This window comes from Musa acuminata, unplaced genomic scaffold (genome assembly GCF_036884655.1).
Source record: "Musa acuminata AAA Group cultivar baxijiao unplaced genomic scaffold, Cavendish_Baxijiao_AAA HiC_scaffold_486, whole genome shotgun sequence".
NCBI lineage: Eukaryota > Viridiplantae > Streptophyta > Magnoliopsida > Zingiberales > Musaceae > Musa > Musa acuminata.
The window spans coordinates 93,702-114,270 of NW_027020731.1; the positions used below are offsets into that span (position 1 = coordinate 93,702).

General features: G+C 42.7%; 1 pseudogene; it reads left to right on the forward strand.

Moving 5' to 3' along the window:
- The first annotated feature begins 928 nt into the window (after positions 1 to 928).
- Positions 929 to 5,603, forward strand: LOC135660484 (probable protein phosphatase 2C 59; annotated as a pseudogene).
- The last annotated feature ends 14,966 nt before the right edge of the window (positions 5,604 to 20,569 follow it).

Genomic DNA, 20,569 nt, shown 5'->3' on the forward strand with positions numbered 1-20,569 from the left:
TTGGATGAATCGATCCAATTATAGTATTTTCAGTAATACTAAGAAACAATCGTCAATGCAATAAAAAATATAGTTATAATATTTTATATTATGAAAAATACTATAACATAAAATAAAAATACTGTAAAAAATAATATTTTCAAAATAATTATATTTATAAATATATTATATTATATTATTTTTTGGGTATTACTAAAATACTATAACATCGTATTAAAAATATTGTAATCGGTATTAGGTTAAAAAAAAAATTGATGTCGGAAAATTTCTGAAAACGTGAGACTCTTTTATGGAGAAAAAAAAAAAAGAGAGAATTCCCTCACATTCATATGCATTAAATTGCTGTTCGAGGGGCAAATGACAATCGACTTACAGAGATTGACCGAGTCAATAAATATGAAAATTGTTGTGTTTATATATAATACCACCAAATTAATGCAACAGGGAATTTGCATCGCATTCATCCTCACTAAAAATTGGTGGATTGAGGCGTTGACTTGCCAACTGCCTGAGTCATTTCGATCCTCGCCACAGCTTCCGATCGAAGTCAACGACGTGCTCGTCTTCCCCACATGGATTTCATCGGTAATCCCCCAGAAAAAAAGCTCTATCATGTTAATATACTATGCTCGAGAAAATGTCGGTGTTCATCACGTTAATTCCATCGGGAATTAAGCTGCATTATATTATGCTTCCTCCCGATATATATATATATATCTCATAAGAAATGGAATAATCATGCATCGAAAAGAACACCCAAACAAGCGACAAGTATAACGATGGCATGCGGTTACGTGATGGCAACCACTTAAGCAATGCAAGCACGCAAAGGAAAGATAGAAGTGACCTCTCACACACAAATGTATGATTTATTACAACCATTTTTTGTCCTTTTAAGTTTTGATTGTTATTATAGCATTGTTATGTATGCTCATATATTGCTAATTAGATCTTCGATTTAGTCAATTAAACTTAATTAATTATACTTTAACGCTCAATTAAAGTTATTTTTCTTGAGACATGTGTATTTATTTATCTATTTATTTTCGGTACCAAATGGAGACCTAAGCATATCCATTCATACATTTTAACTTCTACTCAAAACCCACCGCCTACCCCCCACCATTAATCCGTTGTTTCCTCCCTCGACGTTTCTTCCCCGTTGCCAGCGATCGAAACCAGTGCTCGGCGTCTCCTCTCTCTCTCTCTCTCTGTCTCTCGGTGAAGGATCTCTTCATCTGCCCTCTTTTCTTTTTGGAGTTCGAGATTGCTTCCGTTGATCGACGTGGTAAACGTTTGTGGGGGGGAGGGGGTATCGGATGTCGATTGCAGGGGGTGAATTTGGTCGCGGTGGGGATCGACGGCTGATTCGAGTGTGAGGAAATCGGGCATGGGTTTCTTTCCAGGCTGATTGGATCGGCCTTCTTGTTTCGGTGGTTTCGGTGGGATCTTCCCTCACTTTGATCTTTGTTTGGGGGGCGAATATTTCGGAGGGAAGATGGGGTATTTGAACTCCATCAGTGGGCTTCAAGCAGACGGTGCTCCGGTCAGCGGGGGAGGACTCAGGTCTCGTTCGTTTATTCCTTGTGAAGTCGTATTAAGGCTTACGATATTCTTTTCTAGATTTGTTTATGTTTCGTATCTCGTGCGATTTTCGAGCTGATCTTATGCTAGCATTCGCTTCATATATTTTGAGTTCTAATTCGAAGACAAACTAGCTAGTTATTGGAAGAGATTTATTTATTTATTTATTTTTTATGTATAAACAGTCGTTTATTCCTTAATAATTCAATATAAGTTAGATCCTTAATAATTGACAAACAAGTTATGAGATGGTTCGTCAGATATGGATGTGTGAACTTACATGGGAAACATGGTTCTTTTACGCTGAATAAACTCATAGAACTGCTTCCTATCTGTTAATTGTGGTTCTTGAATCTGCAGTTGAATATGTTGCCTAAAGTAGGCTGTAAAGAAACATCCTACTCTTGCGTGTCAATCTAACATTAAAACTCATGCTTATTTCTTTCAAGACAGTCAAGATGGGAAGTTTGGTTATGGGTATGCAAGCTGTCCGGGGAAAAGATCTTCGATGGAAGACTTCTATGAGACGCGAATTGACAGCGTTGATGGAGAAATTGTTGGCTTGTTTGGGGTCTTTGATGGTAAAATTTCTGCAGTATTTTGTTGTCTTTGTTATGTTTAGAATGTCTTATCTTTTTTTTTTTTTGTATTTGCAAATTTTTGGTAAAACTGACATAGAAAACCCATTCATTAACTTGCTTCTTTCAATCCTTTTCTAGGGTAAATTTCTCTCGTGGAGAGTTGCTTATACATTCAATATCCTAACGTTAGACTTTGATGCTTTGATGAGTGGTTATGTAGGTCATGGCGGTGCCCAAGTAGCAGAGTATGTTAAACAAAACCTCTTCAGCAACTTACTCAGGCATCCAAAGTTCATTACCGATACAAAATCAGCTATAGGTGGTGCTGATTTGCATTTTGTACTATGAAAGAGCTTTTAGAGAACAATAATATTTGGCTTATGAAATTCATCTGTGCTGTTACCTTCAGCTGATGCATACAACCACACGGACGCAGAATTTTTGAAATCTGAGAACAGCCAGAACCGAGAGGCGGGTTCAACTGCATCAACAGCTGTCCTTGTTGGTGATCGTTTGCTCGTTGCAAATGTTGGGGACTCTAGAGCTGTCATATGTAGAGGAGGAGATGGTAGGCCCCTCATCCTTAAATCAGTTCTCTTATCATCAATTATGTGTAACGGATTTCTGTACTTAATCTAGAACTAAACCGGCTCAATTTAGATGGAGTTTACTGCATTTTTTTTTACTAACTGTATTCTGACAACCCAACCTATTTAAGAGCAATATTTAGAATGTGACACCAGTGACATCTAGGTTCTTAGGATATATGTAGGTTCTAGACCAACAAAGTTTTTTGGCCTTCTCTTGATCCTGCCAAATGCTATAGTAGCTCTGTGTGTCTCTGGTGTACTGAACACATTGAAACAAATAATCATATAGTTTCAGATTCTTCAAAAATATAGTAATATAAAAAAGTATAGACAGGAAGGAGAAAGAGAACATATTCCTGTTTGGATTCACAGAATTTAAGCCTGAAATTGGAGAATTGAACCTGCGAAAAAATCTTCAGAAATGGCTGAAACTGCACACTTATGGTGATAAATGAGGATTTAAATTGTTGATGATGGATGAGGTGCTAAAGTTCATTACGCTCTCGTATTGCATGTACTCTTTTTGAAATGAGATTTGAAGATTAATAGTTTACTAGCAAGTTAAACAGGATTGGAAACTTAATATTAAGTTATCCAATTTTTACACAGCATTATTTAAAGAATAATAATCACTTTTTTATGCTACTTCTATAAGCCATTGCACTTAATGTCTTTATGACTTATCGATGCTACAGTGGTTTCATAGCTACATACTTTTGGTGAAATTGTATACTAATAGTTTAGTCATGTTATCTTGTCTTTAATGTATGATCTAAGAACTATTTTTTGTTCATCGCTTGAGTGTTGTTCCTTGATGAAACTTTCCATTTAGCGCTGTACATAGTAGGTTTTGGTACCACTTTAGATGTATGACATGTCTTGGAATCTACAAATGGGATTTTTATTGGTGTGATTTATTATTCTACGGTCTTTTATCCTCCAGTCCACATTTTGTTGGTTATATTTCTTGCATTCTGGAATTGACCCTTGTCAAAACCATCTAATCGTAGACTTCGACGATCGGGAGTTTAACTATTCACGCCAATGACAAAACAGGATGACAATGGAAGTTGATGTTTCCTTAATCCTGAAGCTTGTCATAAGCATATTTCTCCATTATTTGTTTTGTTCAGTGTTAAAGAATATATTTTTTATATGGAACTTTAGGTAGATATTATTGTGTCTCCATTATTTTTTCTTGCCAAATTTACATATTTTTTATCAAAAATCATCCCTCATGTATGTAGAGCTTGGTATTTAACATTTTACATATTTCCATAATCATTATCCGTGATCTACCATTTGCTTTTGTTTGGATGTTTGCTTGCCCATTTGTTCATCTCATGGTTCAATTACTATATGTGGTCATCTTTAGTTTGAGATTATTGCCTTCTAACTAGATTCAAATTTCTGATTGATTTATGAATGGCAATAAACAGTACTGTGTGGTGCTGTTGACATACTTGTTGTCATTGAATCCTGTTGTTTATGTTTGTTCTTATGCCCGTTGAGGTTGTTCTGTATTCTTTATAAGATATCCATGCAATCTCTTCTCATTTCAATTGATTGGGTCGAAAAATCAATCTAGAATTTGTTGCATCACTCGATCCAGTTATCTTGAAAATTGTAACTAATAAAGACTTTTTATTTAGCATATTAAAAGCTGCTTGTGGTTCTAATTTTCGTTGTTTTTTTTTTCCCACTTTTTCTTTGTTAAATCGAGTTTGGCATCTCAACTTGTGCTCAATTAATACAAAAGTTTATGTATTCTATGAACCTCTTGATACAAACATCTGATTCTTGGTTTTTCAGTGGCATCAGTTGCAACAAGTCCTTTTCTGAGGCAAACAGTTGTGCCAATTTCTTGTAGAGCACCCATTTTACTTGCAAGTTCTGTTTCTTGGTTCTTACAATATATTGCAAAAGCAATTTTCTGATCATGATAGAGTAGTTGACCAAACGAACTTCTGGGTGCTTCATAATTTAGAGAAAAAAGTCTTTTGTTCCCCATATGGTAAGTTTTGCTTCTAGTTTGTGCAGTAGATTGCAACGGCAATTCTTCTGATTGCTTGGTAATTTAGAGAAAGAAACCTTTTGTCCCTCGTGCATCATGGTCAAAAGCCAGTTCTTGGTACTTTGAACAACAGAGACCTGGCAAATCAACCTGTTGTGGTACTTGGTTGATGTGAGCTCTCATAATTAAACCAATCACTCTATTTTGATGGTGATAATATGGAGATGATTTTCTCTGGATGTGCTTGAAGGTTCTGTTTTTAACAAATTCAGTATCTGAAATAGAATACAATCACCAGAATCTTGTATTGAATTATTGATTGAGCCTCTTAAAAGTTTAGTTCTTTACTAGGAACTCGGCTCACGCTATTTTTTGTAACTTTTGCAGCTATAGCTGTCTCAAGGGATCACAAGCCTGACCAAACAGATGAGAGAGCAAAGGATTGAGGATGCTGGGGGCTTTGTAATGTGGGCTGGTACTTGATCTCCTCCATCATTTTTTATCAGTTTAGATCATTTCGTTATATAAATACTGATCAACTGTAACTGCAGGGACATGGCGTGTCGGTGGTGTTCTTGCCGTTTCTCGTGCATTTGGTGATAGGCACCTGAAACAGTTTGTTGTCGCAGATCCAGAAATTCATGTTTGATCTCTGACCTATCACTTTATTCCTACAATGTTATTGTCTTCAAGACTCGAGACATATCATCATCTGACAGTAATGCCTTTGACTGCTTCGACTACTGTTGAATGCAGGTGGAAGCGGTTGATGGATCTCTCGAATTCCTCATCCTTGCAAGTGACTGATTGTGGGATGTTGTCACGAACGAATGAGGTATACTTTAAAAGAAGAAAATAACAAAAAACAAAAAAAAAAGTAGGTACCTGAAATATCATCTCCGAAGATTGAACCCTTTCTTTTTCATTTGGTTCCAAATTCAGGAGGCGGTGGTAGCTATTGTCAAACCCCTACAAGATCCAGAACAAGCAGCAAAGAAACTGTTACAGGAGGCCTATCAAAGGGGTAGTTCTGACAACATCACTTGGTGTCGTGGTACAGTTTCTTGGCTAGCCTTGATAACACAACCGAGCAGCAATAGGTACAAATTGTCTGCTTGATCTTTGTTATCGCTTTGTTATCTGTAATGGTTTAGTGGAGTCTGTATCATGCTGTTTTCACTTTTGTTAGAATAATCAATAAGATTGTTTGGTTAGAGTGCCTAAATTTCTTCCTGAATAGTCGTTTATATATACATACCATTTTTACCATTTGGAATTTACTCCTGCAATTAAAGTAGCTCAAGTTTGGTAATTTAAGCCTCAAGGAACAATTTTGATATGCCCCCTATGAAAGCAAAATGAGACCCATGAAAGAAGGTCTCTTATTGAGTTTGTATTATAAATGTTGGCAGGAAGATTAGTTTCACATGGATACAGAATTGAAGTGTCTAATGATACATAGTGGAGTTTGATTGTGATAGTTTCCATGGTAACTTTGACCATTTTGACGTAGATTCAAAGGTAAAGCCGTATAACCATTCTTCGTGATTGATCCATCAAAGGGTCATGCCCATGTCTTATCTAGCGTGGCAGATGCGCGGATGTGTTTGAATAGAATAGAATAGAATAGAATCTAACCTATTAATTTGTTGTTTGCGCCCATTAACAAAAATTATAGGTCCCATGGCATCCAAGAAGGATAGGAACATCGAAGTTACTTTTTATTAACCCTACACAGTTTGCCTCGTGCAAAAGAGTCTACCTTAGCCTTCATATTCTCCTCGTCTGTTGTCGACACAACCTTTCTTGACTCGGACACAAAAAAAAGGAAGAGAAAAATAAACCAAAAGAAGGCTAATGGAGTTGGGGACAACGACCGATGGAATGAACAAGTTGATCGAGTATGGTGCCTCTCTCTCTCTCTCTCTCTCTCTCTCCACACTAACCGGTTATTTAATGCTTTGTTGTCGTCCGCAGCCCACTGCCGACGACGCTTTCAGCAGAGCAGCGAGAACAGAAAAAAGGAGACGAAAAGTTGGTTCACCGGGGAAATGGAGGAGGGTGCCGAAAGCGGCGTTAAGACGTGGATCCTGGCATTTCTCTTTTGTCGAGGACAGCCGTAGAGATGCCACAACGTCGAAGCTGCTGCCTCGCTCCTCCAATTTACTCCTTCGCCCTTCCCTCTCCCTCCAAATTTGCTGCTCAGCTTCTTCTCCTCTTCTCCTCCACCACAAGGATTCCTCTCCGAGCCGACCACCTTGTGAGGTGTGCTTCTCTTTGCTCCTCTCAAGGGAATCCTGTGGCCTCCACTGCCTTCGTCTTCAGTTCTTGATCTCCGCAGCCATGGGCTCCGAGGCGGTCGTCGTCGTCGTAGGTGAATTGCCTCTGCTTCCGCCCATAAAGACTGCGCCGACGCGGGACAAGCCCGTGGAAGGCCGTCCCGATGCTGCCGAAACCGAAGAGGAAGAGTGCGTCACACCAAAAGGCGGAAGAGACCGTTCTCAAGCCCGTCCTTGTTTGTACGCCGGCGAAGAGAAAGCCGAAGCCGGCGAAGAGGGTACCGCCGGCTCCTTCCATGGAATTCCACGCCGTTACTCCCGATCTTACCTCGGTCTTCCTTCCTCTCCCTCCCAAGAAGAGAATTCGTGTAGTTTGATCTGAAGTTTCTTCACCAATCTCCTGTAACTCCTTCTGTTCCCCTTCTGTTTTCCCGTGTGCCTGGTAAAAGATTTTATTTCCTTTTATTGTTTTCTTTTCTTCCTTAGACGAAACAAAGACCATCAAGCACTTTGTGTAACATGAGGAGAACTGTCCTCCACATCATGCTGCAATGTGTACATATATCGGACAGTTCTCTTGGGTTCTTGCTTTTAGTCGTTCTGCAATCTAACACCGTCGAGGAACCCAAATTACTTACTGTGTCTTGGGATGCAAACTTGTGGAATTCCCTCATAATAGTTGTTACGGTCCATCAGTGTCTGTGCAGAGACAGATGGGAAGTTAAGGTATATCACATGATTCTAGATCAGACAGTACCTCACAACCCTTCTAAATTTCTGCATCTTGTTAAGAATCCAGCAGGTAGAAGGAAGAGATTCCTGTAGAAAGGGCACCATAATTTTAACTTTTATGGCCTAGGAAGACACACCTTACGAAGATTGCAGGCTAACGAATCACCAATATTTGTTTCTTTAGGGTGCCAAATGAGAACGAATAGTGTCCAATAGCTGGTCCTGTTTCTGCAATGTTTCTTTCGTTTCCTCTGCAGAAATCAACCTAATGTGGGTGAGAGCTGGGTACAGTTTGAGATCCAAGTTATTAATTCATGTGTACAGTAAGTAAATGTAGGAGATGGCAGAACATATGGAGCTGGTATCATAATGTGATGGAGGGAGTGACCACATGGATGGCAATTAAAAGCTGCAATCTTAGCAAGTGACATAGTGTCACGGCCTTAGCTGGAATTGCCTAAGGCGTGAGGCATCCTTGCGGCCAAAGACGCGAACTTAGCTTGCGTTGTCTAAGTCGCGGGTCACCTTTGCGGCAAAGACGCGAACTTAGCTTGCATTGCCTAAGTCGCGCTTCGCCCTTGCGATATTGCTCCGCGAGGATCAGCCCACTTGTAACCTCTCGCAAGTCCCGAAGGACCTGTAAAAGAATAAAGTTGATTAGTTCGAAAGAACGAGCGGCGGACAAGTCCCGACATCTCGCGAAAAGGGGAAGCTTTACAAGCAATTCAGCGAGCACCTTGCGTGCACAAGAGAAAAGAGGGAGAGGGGGAAAACAAGGGCTTTAGAAGGTTGAACGAACAGCTGCAAGCCCACAAACAACCACTCACCTGGTCCCGGGCGCGACAACAAGTTCCCATCAAGGCAACTTGCGAACTTGCGAACTTGCGAAAGAGTGTTCAACGCCCGGTATATATCCGAAGCCCCATCCAGCCCTGTGCCACCCGGGGGGTTCAAAGGGGCTGAGATGGCTGACGTTTTGGTGAGCATAGGCAGATTCCAGAAATCAGCCCGCGGCACGCGAAAACGGAGCTGTTTTAGGCTGTTTTGCTCGTTTCGGTGAGCGATCGCTTTGTAACGCTGCAGCTTGTTCGAACTTACATTTTTACAAGCAAAATAACCCAAAACTAAGAGAAAACATGCTGTCAAACAGCTGTACATGTAGGTGTGAGCGACGAACGGTTCGTTGAACGGAGTTGTTGCGAGTGCGCGACGATCGTTCGTGACATTCTCCCCCACTTAAACTGTCGACGCCCTCGTCGACGCTTGTTGGTAGTTGTTGATGATTTCTTCTTCATGTCGCAAGGCGTCTTCAGGCTCCCAACTGGCTTTTGTTCGGGGAAGCTTTCACCACTTCACCAAGTACTTTATCTGCTTAGCTCCGTTGGGTAGCTTTATCTTGCGGTCCGCCAGAATGGTTTCAACTCACTTCTCGTAGGAGGTTGTGATGGGAGGTAGCCGAGTTGGAACACTTCGGGAAGCATCTTGCGGGTCCAAGTGGTAGGCTTTTAGGTTGCTGGCGTGAAGAACGTTGTGAATTTTGAACCACGCCGGCAGCTGCAACTTGTAAGAGACGTTGCCTAACCTGCTGATAATTGGGAAGGGCTCTTCATACTTGCGCACCAATCCTTTGTGGACTTTGTTCCTAAAGAATTGGAGTGATGCCGGTTGGAGCTTTACCAACACCAAATCGCCAACTTTGAACTCTTGTGGTCGCCTTCCCAAGTCTACCCACTTCTTCATCATTTTTGCCGCCTTCTCCAAGTAAGCCCGCGCAATATCTGCATTTCGATGCCACTCTTTTGTGAAATGATAGGCTGATGGACTACTCCCAGTATACCCAATTGCCATGGTGTGCAGAGTTGACGGTTGTTGTCCTGTGATGATCTCGAAGGGGCTCTTGTTGGATGCAGAGCTCCGCTGCAAGTTGTAGGAGAATTGGGCAATGTCCAACAGCTTCACCCAATCTCGTTGGTTGGCACTCACGTAGTGCCGGAGATATTGCTTCAGGAGTGAGTTTATCCTTTCAGTCTGGCCATCCGTGTGGGGGTGGAGGCTTGTAGAGAAGTATAACTTCGACTCCAACAATTTGAATAGCTCGGTCCAGAATCTTCCCAAGAACCGAGCATCTCGATCACTAATGATATTGTGTGGGACTCCCCAATACTTCACCACAATCTTCATCATAAGCTTGGCCACCTCCTCTGCTGAACAGTGTAGGGGAGCAGCAATGAAAGTTGCATACTTTGAAAACCGATCGACCACCACGAGTATCAATCCAAGTCTCCCTACAAGTGGCAAGCTTGATATGAAATCCAAGGAAATGCTCTCCCACGACCTTTCTGGTACGGGCAACGGCTCCAAAAGTTCCACCGGCTTCCGCTGCTCCACCTTGTCTTGTTGGCAAGTAAGGCATGTTCGAACATATTCCTCCACATCAGTCCCCATCTTCGGCCAGTAGAAGGCCCTCTCCACGAGAGCCAACGTTCTGTGAATGCCTGGGTGTCCAGCCCAAAGGGAATCGTGACACTCTTTTAAGGGTTCACGCCTTAAATTGTCCACTCGGGGAATATAAACTCTATTCCCTTTTGTGTAAACGAGTCCCTCCTGGACCCAAAATCGTCGTGCCTTGCCTTCTTTGATGAGCTGCATTAGGATAACTACTTGGGGGTCACTATACAGTCCATCCCTGATTCTGGAAAGGAAGTTGGAGTGCAACTGACTTGCTTGGTTTCCGCCCTCCAATTGGGCGGCATTCACACGCTCCACCTTCCGACTCAATGCATCGGCCACGACATTTGCCTTCCCAGGCTTATACTCCATTGTCATATCAAATTCAGCCAGGAAGTCCTGCCAACGCGCCTGCTTTAGGGAGAGCTTCTTCTGAGTTTGGAAATAGCTCAGAGCGATGTTGTCCGTCCTCAGCATAGATCGCGATCCGAGGAGATAGTGTCGCCAAACTCGTAGACAGTGGATCACTGCTGTCATCTCCTTCTCATGCAATGGATACCGCCGCTCGGTCTCGTTGAGTTTGCGGCTCTCGTAGGCCACCGGATGACCCTCCTGCATGAGTGCTCCCCCAATAGTGAAGTCTGAAGCATCTGTATGGACTTCAAAAGGCTCCCCATAGTTTGGCAATTTGAGCACTGGTTCTTCTATAACAGCAGCCTTCATATCTTGGAATGCTATTTCACATTTGTCAGACCACTTCCAAGGCTGCTCCTTCTTCAGCAACTTCGTTAGTGGGGTTGCACGCTTCGAATATCCCGCTATGAAGCATCGATAATAATTGACGAAACCAAGGAAGGATCTCAACTCTAGCACCTTCTTTGGAGTTCGCCATTCTGCAACTGTTTGCACCTTCGACTTATCTATCCGAATGGTGCCATCACCGATTCGATGTCTCAAGAATAATATCTCAGTTTGAGCAAAGTAGCATTTCTCCCTTTTCACGAACAAAGTGTTCTCCCTGAGAACCTTGAAAATCGTCTGAAGGTAATTGACATGCTCCTCAAGCGTTTGACTGTAGACGACGATATCGTCCAAGTAGATGACCACGAACTTATCCAAATACTCCTTGAATAGCTGGTTCATGAGAGTGCAGAATGTGGTCGGAGCGTTGGTTAAGCCGAAAGGCATCACCAAGAACTCAAACGCTTCATACCTGGTCACACAGGTAGTCTTCGCTTCGTCGCCTTCAGCAATGCGCACCTGCCAATACTCCGACCGAAGGTCGAGTTTTGAGAAATACTTAGCTTTGCCCAATTGGTCGAACAAGTCCGCAGTTCACTTAACTGCTTCCTGAGTTCTGCCAACTCTGGCGGGGGCATGCGGTAGGGTGGTCTCGCTGGAGGCTTCACTCTTGGCTCCAGCTCGATGCTGTGATCCATGCCTCTGCGTGGTGGAAGAGTCTTCGGTAACTCGGGTGGCATAACGTCCTTGAACTCTTTCAGGACGTTCGCCACCGCAGCAGGTTCTTGAATGGCCTTCTCGTTGAGTGGCTTTAGCTTCATAGCAGCCATGAATGTCAATTCGCCTTTTCGCACCCTTTTCTTCAGTTGTAATGCCGATATGTGTCAGGGCTCCTTGGTTCCTCTCCGAGAGATGGGAACCACACAGGGGTCCTCGCCTCCCATCATACATAGGGAGTTCAAGAACGACATTGGCACCAACTTTGCCGGGTGCATAAACTCCATTCCAAGGATCACTTGGAAGTCATCCAATGGCACGACCATCATGTTGGTGTTCCTGCTCCATGTCCCGATTTTGATGGGAACACCCTTCGCCAACCCGGAGATTCGCTTGGCCTCCGAGTTCACCGCCTTCATTCGGCTTGGGCTCTTCTCCAATATCAACCCAAGTCGTTGTGCTTCTCGATCGGCTATGAAGTTGTGGGTAGCGCTCGTGTCCACCATTGCACGGGTCGTTTGGCCATTTAGCTTGATGTCCACATACATCAGCTCACTACTTCCTTCTTTTTGTAGCTTTGTTTTGATGTTCTCCCCCACTTGACCCCGCATGACGTTCAACAAACGCATTGCTCCCATTCGGGGTCCTTGCGACTCCTCGTCATCGCTGTTGGATTCAGAACTGCTCGAAGTAAGAGCAACAGCTTTGCCCTTGTCCGATCGGGGGGGTTGGATGGAAGCCGTCAAAGCATTGAGTGCTTGTTTTTGTGGGCACTCTCTCACCATGTGCGGTCCTCCGTACAAGAAACATCCTTTAGGTTTTGAGGTCTTGCCTTTCGGGTTTGGCCCTTTGTGGGAACTCTTCTTCTTTTGTTCGCCCCCGAGCTCCTTCCCTTGAGAATGTTTTGGAGGGCGATTGCCTGAAGATTGTTTCCTTCTCCCTGGGTCTTCGGAGGAAACAAAGTCGGTGAGTCTTTCTGCAGTAGCAATTGCCCCGACCACATCGGTAACATTCCTTCGATTTGGCTCCTGTTGAACCCATGGCTTCAAACCATCGAGGAAGCTGAACAACTTGTCCTTCTCGGACATGTCCTGTATGTCCAGCATTAGTGCAGAAAATTGTTTCACATAGTCTCGGATGGTGGTACTCTGGCGGAGTTGTCTCAACTTCCTTCTTGCGACGAACTCAAGTCCTCCCATGTGTCGACTCGACACCGGCCTTGTTGGATCTCCTCCCAACGGGTTCGCCACCAAAGTTTCGTATCTCCGTTCAGATACATTGTTGCTATAGAAACTTTGGTATCTTTAGAATCGGGCCTCGTAGCTCGGAAGTATTGTTCCATGTCGAACAGAAAGTTCTCGAGCTCTTTGGCATCTCTGGCCCCTCCATATCCATGAGGCTCGGGTGCCCTCAAATTTTGTGGCAGTGCAACGCGGGTGTTGCTTCCTCCCGCATTTAGTGTTCTTGCGAGCATGGCCACCTTTGAAGTGAGTTCCGCCACAACATCCTGTAAGTGTTGCACGGAGTCTTTGGTGTCATCAGACAGTCGGTCGACTAGGGCCTCGACCTTGTCGATCCTGGACTCCGCTTCCTCTTGCGAGCTCTCTACCCCAACTAGTTTTTGTTGGCCATGGTAGAGTTCCTCCATGCTCGCTTCAAGAACATCTAGGCGGGTTTCCGCCGTTGTGAATCTCTCTTTGTGACCCAAATTATATTGTAGAACTTTAGGAGCGCCGCGTGGCACATGAACGCACCCAGGAATGCCGATGAGGACGGCTGCGGCGGCGTATGACAGGCTGCGGCATTTTTACATAATTTTCCTTGCAAAGTTCTACAATATAATTTGGGTCCTTACAAATTAATATAATCACTACAAATTAGTTTTTGAGTCTAATAATAAATCTTTAATGTCTTAATAGTCAAGTAACAAAGTTTAAATAAGAGTTTCAATATATACATATATTATTGATTTTAAAATAGAAACGTCTAATCAAAACTTACCATCTCAAGTAACAAAGTTTAATGATTTTTTCACTATCTATTGATCTTATTGATAACTAAGGCTCTTAATTCAAATCAATTTTTTCATTTACTTGGCAAGTTAGATATCATGGATAATGTCTAACAGAGGGGAGTGCTCTGAAGGATCACACTAAATCTAATAATTAACTACTATTTTCATATGATGTCTGAAATGGTAATATTAAATGTAATTACTTATTGCCATTTTCATAAAAATATATGAAAATGATATGTTTTTCCCTTTATTGTAATACAATAAATATATATATATATTTTCATGGAAAGAGTACATGAATATGGCAATCGGTCCTCGAAACATTTCTCTGTTTCAAACGAGGAGAGTTGGATATCTTCTCACACTAAGAGTCGTCATCCTTCCCTCTTACTTCTCTATATAATGGACAATAAGTTGGACTCTTTCAAATCTCTGATCGTTGGAATGGATGATGGTACGCTCAATAGCACCCATAGCACCAACCTCGGAAGTAGCGGTCGTCCCCTTCCCGATAACTTGCTGGCAGAGATCCTCTCCTACCTCCCAGCAAAGACCTTCTTTAGGATCCTCTCTGTTTGCAAGAGCTTTCGCCAGCTCTCATCAGATTCTCATTTTCTCCTTTCACAGTCGTACCACAACAATGTCATCTCCGGCTTCTTTCCCCACGACAGCGCCTTTTCTGGAGCCTTCTGCCTCGTTGACCCCTACGCCGGTGTGCCCAGAAGCAGCCTCGAATTCTTGTTCCGCAAATGCAAAATCGTTGGGTCAGCTGGTGGCCTCGTCTTTGTGTTGCATAAGACAGATGGTGCCTTATTCGTCTACAACCCGGTCCGTGGTACTCGGTGCCAGCTACCCTCCCCGCCGGGCAAGTATTGTAAATGGGGTGGCATCGCGGTGAGATTCTTGAACGATGGAGATGGGGTGACGAAAGGCTACAGGTTGGTCTACCTTTCACGGCACTCAGTAAGGAGCAAGTTGCACCGCTGTCAGGTCTATGACTCGTCTGCGAGGGTGTGGACGATGGACAAGGAACTCGACTTCGGTTGGTTGGAACTACATTTGGAGCACCCGGTGATCTGCGACGACGTCGTGTTCTGGGCATCGTCAAATTCGTTCTCGAACGAGATCGACCAGTGTGTCGTCGCCTTTGATGTGAGAAAGGAGCGCACGCAGATCATCCCTCTGCCGAAAGAAGCAGCCGTCGCCCGCTCGGACACGATCGGAATAGGCATGTGGGAGGGGAAGTCGCTGTGCCTAATGCATTACGAAACGTGTACTTGGGTGATCGGACTGTGGCTGCTGAGGAAGACAAACGACGGTCCGCCAGGATGGGTGAGGGCGCATGAGGTGAGCTTGGGCCAGTTAGGGTTCAGGAAACCCCGCAACGTGAGCTGCGTCGTGCTGAGAGAGGTGGCGATGACCACGTCACTTGTTTTCACCGTAGATAGCGAGGCATATAGCTATGATATAAATGATGGAGAACTCAAGAAGCTGGGATGGCTGGGATGCAGTTCCCCATTGATCCCTTACTCTAATACGCTTCGGCCATGCGGTGAAGAAGAGGAACTGTTCGTAGATAAGAGAAGAGAAGTTGAATGAAAATTTTTGTCTTTCATGTGTCCAATGCTGCGATTAAATATCATGAAATAGAGGGTTTTTTGTTAGTAGAATTTTCTGTCATTGTGAATGAAACAGCAAGAAATGATTTCTTGGGAGACAATATTAAAATTGTTATGAGAAGGTATAACATGTCATAGACAAATTCACTTTGACTTAGTAATGCAAAGTAAACAGGTTGTGCAAGAAAAAGTTCACATGTCCTGAAAGAGAAGAGGATTGTTTAGTTGATTCATATGCATGAATGCATGCATGCGTTCCCTGTCGAGCAACAACATCTTGTCATTCTGCAACTATAACCGATCTGAACTCTATACAATCTTAGATAGACAACATCTTGTCTATATAACTTTTTGGGATTTGTTCGATTTCAAGAGAGGAGAAAACGAATAACATACTATTAGTGTACAAAAACGAATTTATATGCTTTGAAATGTAAGAAAAAAAAAAGAAATATGACATACTAAATAATACTTACTGCATGCTTTGAGTCATAAAAGAAGTCTCTGCATTATTCTCATCTTCATCTTTTTTTTTTTTCTTCTCTTATTTTTTTGCCCTTAATTGCCAATAAAAGAGGTTAATTCTGAGCAATTCAGTGGTCAGATCTCAGGATGTCTCGTCCGGCAAGAAAAGGTACCGAAATCTTGAATCAAATGGGATGATGCTAAAACCCCGAACACCAAGTAACCTCTGCTTCCTTTTCCCTTTCTTTTCTCGGCAAGTTAGATGTCATGGATAATGTCTTACGGAGGAGAGTGATTTGATGGATCACACTAAATCTAATAATTAACTATTGTTTTCATATGATGTCTGAAATGATAATTTTAAATGTAATTACTATGTGTCATTTTCATAAAAATATATAAAGAACGATATATATATTTTTAATTTATTGTAATACAATAAATATGAAATATATATAGTTTCATGGAAAGAGTTGATGAATATGGCAATCGGTCCTTAAAAGAAGAAAGCTGTGTCGATATATGATGCAGAGAATGACAAGAACGTGTGTATATACATCCATGCAGGCACGGTGGTGGGACGCGGAAACTTCAACAAGAAAGCTGAAAGGGAGGTGCGGCGGGCGGGCGAGCGAACCACCACCGCTTACTTGGCATATAAATCACCGTCCACTCTCCCTCCTTTGCATCCAACCAGCACTGGCAACAAGAAGGAAGCCAACGACCATCGCCATGGCTGCCTCCACCACAAAGTTGGCCGGCCATGCTCACCCTTGCGGCAGTTGCCTGCACGTACGCTGCCAAGCATCTGTTCACTGATCAATCTCCCTCCCTTCTCTCTCTTCCTCTCCTCCTCTTCTTCGTATTCTCCCGCTCCGGCTCCAATGGCGCCCCTCCCGGCCCCGTCTCCTTCCCTATCTTCGGAAACTGGCTACAGGTCGGCAACGACCTCAACCACCGGAACCTCGTGGGCATGGCGAAGAAGTAGGGTAACGTGTTCCTGCTGCGGCTCGGGGTACGGTAATTACCCCCTTCCCTCTTGGACAGTCGTATTCTTTCAAATCTCTGATCGTCGGAATGGGCGGTACGCTCAACAACACCCATAGCATGGACTTCGTTGGTCCGATGAAGCTGGGAAGTCGCTGTGCCTAATCCATTACGAAATGTGTACTTGGGTGGTGTTTTCACTACTTGCTGAGCTCCATCATGCTGAGTGACGTTACTTGTTTTCACTATACAAAGTGACATTACCCACCGTTGATTCCTTACTCTAATACGCTTCGGCTTCGGCCATGCGGTCAGGAAGAGGAGCTGACTTTTTCCTTTTTCCCTGTCATATATATATGCATTACCGTAGAGAGACAAAAAATAGCATGAAAATTTTTCTTCGGTTTCTCTTTCTTAGTGTCCAATTCCTGCTTGCTTGCTTGTAGTATAATGAAATTATACTATTTTTTTAAAAGGTATTATAGATCAACATAGAGATTATTAGAGTAATGTGATCAAATGTTTTACTTTCGTAAATATTCCAAAGTATAGATATCTTAATGTAATTTTTTTAAAATATAAAAATTAAAATATTAAAAATAAATAATTACAAAGATTAATATGTAATTAGACCTTTCGACAAAGCCATCAAGAGAGCATTGGATATGGCATTAGAAGAGCCTATTTGAAAGATCTAATTGGCCATTGGCCATTTATGTCCTCGTGAAGCAAACCATCAAGCATCTACAATTGACAACCTTAGAGAACCTAATGATGAAATGTTCTATTTCATCATTAGAAGAGCCTGTTGATGTAATGTTCTATTTCCTAGCAAAACTGCATCCAAATTATGCAAGTTCTTGCACAGTAGAAACTGTGACTGGGTAGACAAGAACACAGTCAAGCTGCATAAAAGAAAAGGTTACTGCAAGTCCACGAAGAACACGAAGAAGACTATTCAAAACATACAATGTTTTACTGCTACGCAGAATTCCATGAAGATAGCCACCGGCCATTATCAAGGACACAAGAGAAACGACACCTGCAGGGAATACCTTTCCAGACTACTTGTTGCGAGACCCCATTACAGCTAGAAGAGTCACGGACGTACCTGATAAGTAAAACAGGCAGGTTAAGTAAGCATAAGGAGAAGGGGGAAAAAAGATAGATATAGCCGGTGTTGAGCAGAATAGCCATGGTAGAACCCCTAACCCCAGGGATGATGCGTATAGAGGTCGTTCTGGAAGCTGGGTGTACACGTGACACAATAACGCAGCCGATACCCCTCCGGCAACTAATGACTTCTGGCTGCCGCTCTTCACACATCCCATTACACCGCCGGCTGCGAGGATGCCAATGGGAGAAAATAAATGTTTAGCCTTCCAACGGAGGAATGCTTGTTTCGAACACACGTAAGAATGAAGCAGAAAAGGAAATCTGCTGTGGTTTGCATGTCTTATGGGGATAGGAATGCCCATAACCCTCGTGGCTCCATACAAGATATGAAGTCCAACCTAAAATTTTGGATCCATTAACATTACAAGATCAAGTATGGATCCTATATCTCACCCACCCGATGATACATAAATTAGAATGTCCGATCTGAATCTTCTTAGGTACGGGTCCTCCTCATTTTGGATCCAAAAGCTTATCAGATTCAGACCCCAATTGGATTTTCAGTCGAGTATGGCCCCAACAAAAAACATCCCTATTTATAAATGGTAAAAAGTATGTATGTATGTATGTATCACAAAAAAACAAATCGCTTACGAAACTCAGAAACAATAATGAGCACATATAGCTTGCAGAGATAGACAATATGACCAAAATATGATTTCTTGGTGATGTTGAAGTACCAAAATAAAGAGAAGAACGTCTACACGAGCTGCTAACGAGGCATGCATCTTTCAACGTGTGTGTCTTCGCGTTGCACTCAACTCATGTCAAAAAAAAGACCAATGTTAAGATAGATAGATAGATAGATAGATATACATAGATATATATATATATATATATATATATATATATATATATATATAGAGAGAGAGAGAGAGAGAGAGAGAGAGAGAGAGAGAGAGAGAGAGAGAGAGAGAGGATAGAGAAATAGATAGATAGATATATACATATATATACACACATATATATATATATATATATATATATATATATATATATATATATATATATATATATATATATATATATTCTATCTATGTATATATATGTATATATCTATCTATATCTCTCTCTCTCTCTCTCTCTCTCTCTCTCTCTATATATATATATATATATATATATATATATGTAGACAGAGAGGGATAGAGAGACAGATAGATAGATAGATATATACATATAAATATAAATATATATATATATATATATATTGATATGTGTATATCTTGATACATATATATATATCTACGTTTAAAGTGTGTATATATATACACAGTGAGATTTCTTATACAGTTTTCGAATCTAGATTTCTTGCTGCAGCGATGAACCCTCCGCTCGAGATCGGCATCGTGGGTGAGGAGAAGCCCGTAACCGGAAGCTGTCGGCTTCCCGACGACTTGCACGAAGAGATCCTGTCCTACCTCCCCGCGAAGACATTCTTCAGACTCCAACCTGTCTGTAAGTCCTTCCACGAGCTCTCGGAAAAGTCTGATTTCCTCCATTCACAATCAGATCTCTGCAAAGCCGTCTCCGGATTCTTCGTCAAGATCCGCAATGCCTTCAATTCCTTTCTCCTCGTTGACCCCTACGCCGGCGTGCCAAGAACCTTTGGCAAATTCTTGAGCAAGAACAACGGCTTCATCCTTGGGTCAGCTGACGGCCTTGTCTTCGTCATGCACGACAACCGCCGGGCGGCCACCCGTAGCTTATATGTCTACAACCCGGCTCGTAGGACTCGGTGTCATCTACGCGCACCTTCGGACTTGTGTCCGGGGGGTGGCATCGCGGTGAACTTCATGAACGATGGGGACATGACGAAAGACTACAAGCTGGTGTACCTCTCATCAACCTGGGTGTGGTACTCGTTGCGCCGCTGCCAGGTCTACGACTCGGTGGCCAAGAAGTGGACGATGGACAAGCGTCTCGACTTTGGAGGGGGCGCAATAGATTTGGATCACCCGGTGGTCCACGACGAGACCATATTCTGGGTGTCGGCGCGGGAAACGTGCAGGATGATTAATGCGTACGTCGTCGCCTTCGACCTGAGGACTGAGTGCACGCAGATCATCCGACCGCCGGAAAGAATGAACATCGATCCCTCCGACACCATTGGGATCGGCAAGTGGGAGGGAAAGTCGGTTTGCCTGATTCATTACCGTCTGTCTTCTCGGGTGTTCGCTCTAGAGCTGCTGGAGAAGAGTAACAACGGTGGGATACGCTGGGTGACGGCGCATGAGATAAGCTCGGACCGGATGGGGTTCAAGAAACCACTCAACGTGCTGTCCACCATGCTGTGTGAGGTGGCGACGACTACGCTACTTGTTTTCGCCACACATGAAGATGCATACACCTACAGTATAAGGGATGGAGAACTCAAGAAGCTGGCATTGCAGGAATGCCATTTACCATCGTTGATCCCTTACTCTAATACGCTTCGGCCATGCGGTGAAGAAGAGGAACTGTTCGAAACAACCTGAAGAGACTTTTTTTGTTTGTTTGTATTTCCTATTATGTATACATTCTCGTAGATAAGATAAGAGAAGTTGAATGAAAAATGTTGTCTTCCTTGTGTCCAATGCTGCGATTAAATATCATGAAATAGAGGGTTTTTTGTTAGTAGAA